The sequence below is a fragment of the Zingiber officinale genome, chromosome 1A (genome assembly GCF_018446385.1).
Source record: "Zingiber officinale cultivar Zhangliang chromosome 1A, Zo_v1.1, whole genome shotgun sequence".
Taxonomy (NCBI): domain Eukaryota; kingdom Viridiplantae; phylum Streptophyta; class Magnoliopsida; order Zingiberales; family Zingiberaceae; genus Zingiber; species Zingiber officinale.
Window position 1 is genome coordinate 53,804,016 of NC_055987.1, and position 4,098 is coordinate 53,808,113.

Sequence of the window (4,098 nt, forward strand, 5' to 3'; positions counted from 1 at the left end):
GGTTAGGTTCCAAGTTTCCTAGGCCCTTAAACTTGTTGTGGCCGAAACCTTTAAGGCTTGGAAGTAGGTTTCAAGTATCATAAAAACATAGGGACCCTAAACCAATATCATAGCAATTATTACAAGGAGCATCATGAGCATAATTAGGTTGAGTTCTAAGTTTCCTAGGCCCTTAAACTTGTTGTGGCCAAAATTTCATGGGGCATGAAAACAAGTTCTAACCACACTACAACATGAGCATGTCATATTAATTTCATAACTTGTCTTAAGAAGGATCATGGCATGATTAGTTTAGGTTTAACAATTTTCTAGGCCCTTAATCCTATCATGGCCGAATACTTATGAGCATGGAATAAAGTTTAATCATCATATGAGCATATCATGTTAATAACTTTCTCATCATGAGGCACATATCATAAAACAAAAAGGAGCATGCTTGGTTTGAGTCTTAACTTACCTATTTCCTTTATTCATGTTTGGCCGAGAGTCTAGGGTATGACCCTAAGTTCTAACCAACCATTCTAGCATATGAACATTAGATAAATCCCTACCATAAGATACATGTTACAGAAGCATATTGAGCATGTCAAAATATAGGTCTTTACATTTCCTAGATCCTTCTTTTGGTCTTGTCTTGGCGAAAATTTCATGAAGGTATCCTAGGTTTTAGAAAAGTGCCTCTACTTCAATCTACGGCAAGGAAGGAAAACTACAATACCAGCCATTCGTCACTAGACTATTTGTTAAATTCTAAACCTAACAATTCTGTATCAACTTCATGGCAGCAACTTCAAATTTAACCGAAATTCGAGAGACTTAATGGGAGCCGACAGTATTCTTTGAGCTAACAACAAACAAAGCAATCTAAACATGAAAAACAGATCATAAAAGCTAGGGAGCCTAACTGCATGATCAATTCATTTAAATCTCTTCTCCTATTCCTTATAAAACTCACGGTAGCAGCTTCAAACTCATTAATCTTTACAGCTTATTCGGAAAATCCAAAAGAATCTCAATTCAAGCTTGGATCCTTTGAATCCCACGGCAACAAACACAAATAGAAAATTTGTACAACATGCTTCGAATTCAAGAATGCAAAGATCCGAAACTAAATTATTCTAAGTTCCTCTTTCTTGTTCTTTCTTTGAATCTCACGGCAACAAGCCCTAAAACCAAAAATCTCCACAGCAAAACCCGAAAACAAGACAAAACAAGAATCCGGAGCTACTCTACCGCAGGTGAGGAAGCACTTACCATGGCGTTCTTGGACTTACAACCGAAGCAAAGGCCCTAGGGTTTCCGGAGAAGTCGAGCTCTCGGTCTCTTCTTGTGCTCACGGCTCCGCCTTGACGAGGAAACCTGGTACTGATGAAAAACCTCCGGAGAATCCCCTCGTCGGCCGCCGGAAGCATACCCTAGCTGCTGCTGCGTTTTCGCCGAGAAGAGGTCGACACCGCGTGAGAAAGAGGGGAGGAGAAGTTTAGGGCACGGGAAAATAATACCTCCCCTTCCTCTCATAACTTATCTCTCTTTTATAACTTAACTATATTACAAGTTCTTATCTGTTCACGAAATAATCGTGGAATAGTTGGTCCGTTGGGTTTTGCTCGAAACCGCGGGTCTGGGCTTCGATTCTCAGCCGCACCCGTTTTTCTCCAATTTATTTCTTTGTTATTAATTTCAATTACTTAAATAAATCTATTCCTTTATTTATTCAAGTAACAACTGCTATCCCAGTTGGTTAGCTGGGTTTTGCTCGGTCAGGGGTTGCCGGTTCGAGCCTCGGCTTGGACATTTTTTTGTCACAACTTCTTTCTTTTGGTAAAAATACCAAACGACCTCCAAAAATTCCATAAAAATACTCTAAAAATTTCTAAAAATCTCTAGAATTTTGCTAAAGCATTTCTAGATTTTAAAAGCACTTTAAGGACTCCTAATAATTTGAATTGTTAGGATAGTCTTATCCTTAAGGACTTCTACCTTCTTTTAGAGTGACTTGACCTAGATATTGGATTTGGCTAATTTCAAAACAAATTACAAATGATAGTATATAACTTATTAACTAAGGGAGAGACTACCTCATTATTGGGCTTGTTAGAAAAGTATATTTAGATGTATGGTTTATCTCAAACTTTGATTCAAATTTCGACTCAAACTTGATTTCATATTCGGTCTTAGCCGCTTGTTCTATTGCCGGTTGTGATAGGAGGAAGGATTGAGATTATTCTTCCTCTTTTGATTCCTCTGATGATCATTGTAACGCCCGAAAATTCTCAAAACTATATTAGAAATATTCTATAATTATTCTGGAATTTTTAGATATTTTTTCAGAATTTTTAGGATAGCGGAAGTAGCAAAAATAAATAGAAAATCAAAATAGCCTACGCGGGAATTGAACCCGAGACCTAGCGAACCCTATGACTTATAGATAGCTTTAGTAAACCAAGTGAACCCAGCAGGGCCGTGCTGAAAGAAAAGGGAGGCAATTAAATTTATATTAGAGTTGGGTGAAATTACCCACTTAATATAAATAGAAAATTTAAGTGGGGTTTGGTTTATTTTGTTTGGTTCGGCAATTTCTCCTCCACTCCAACCCTCACCGCCGACGCCCCTTCTCCCTCCTCTTTTTCTCTCGGCGCACCAAGCCTAGGGCCCTAGGAGCACCTCCCAGCAACACCAAGTGCACGAGGACTCTCCCCTCCGCGAGAGGAACGCATAGACGCGAGAAGATCGTCGAAAGGATCGTCTCCTCCGGAGACCTAGCGATTTGAATCGTAAGAAATTACGAACAGGAGGTAAGAAACCTCTCACCTGCAGTATAAGTAGCTTCGTGTGAATTTCATGTATTAGTTTAGTAATATGTAGACTACCGACACAAAGGATGCGAATTAGCGCATACCATGTGTTCGTTTTAGTTGTTTGGCACAGAAAAATGCAACTTAGGCATTTTAGTAGCTTAGATTAATGCAGTAGCAGCATTTTATAGTTTATTTAGTCTTGCTCCAGCTTTTACAGGACTAGATGTCCAATGGGTAGGCTCCCACAGTTGCCTCTAGGTTTAGACAACCTAGTAAAAGCAAGACAAGAATTTATTAGTTCACATTCAGTATTTTACTTTCAGTGGCACTGTACTGAATTAGATATCCATTGGGTTGGGCTCCCACAGTCGTCCCTAGGTTTAGCTAACCTAGTAAACCCTACTAGATTCAGAATTTGCAACCCCGGGTCTAGTTAGGGATGCGCGCACAGCAAGTACAGTAGTCGGGCCCAAACAGCAGCATGATTACTATTTTCACTTATTATGATAATAGCTTTCAAACTCTTAATCTAGTTATGTGAATATAGTGTTAGCTAAGTTTTAGTTTCAGTTTCAGTTTAGTTCTCCTAGTTGATACCATGAGATAGCTCCATGCTTAGAATTTTATTATGCATGCCATGTTTCAGTATTTATACCATGTTTCAGTAATTATGCCATGTAACTTCAGTATGCCATGCTTTAACAAATTCAGTGCATGTTTTTAAATAGCATTCTTTTAAAAGCATATTGCATCGAATGCATGTTTTAGTGAGGTAGATGGTTTCTTACTAAGAGAAAACTTATAGATACTTTCTTTTCCTTATACTGCAGATAAAGGTAAAAGAAAGATGGACTAGCAGAGGAAGCTGAAAGTCAATGCAGTGATGGTGTGTGTGGCAGGAACCTGGAATGAAGATCCTTAGGGAGTTAGCAAATTAAGAACTTAGTTTTCTTTTCTTCAGTACCTTTATGCACTTTTTGACCATAGAATGTTAACCCATGGAAGATTCGTTTAAATTGTTAGTAATTATGTCAGAATGTTAGTTAATAGATGTTAGAACTTATTTCAAATGGTTTTAGAATTCTTATATGAGATTTTGGCACGAACTAGTGCTGAAATCAGAGGTCCAGTGCAAAATCAGAAACCCAGATCGATCTACAGATCGATCAGAATTGGGGTTGTGCCACTGGATCGGTCAGCTGACCGATCCAGTCGCGAACAGAGAGTTAGCAGAGAGTACAGAAGCTCACTGATCGGTCAGCCGACCGATCAGTGAGCCACTGGATCGGTCTACCGACCG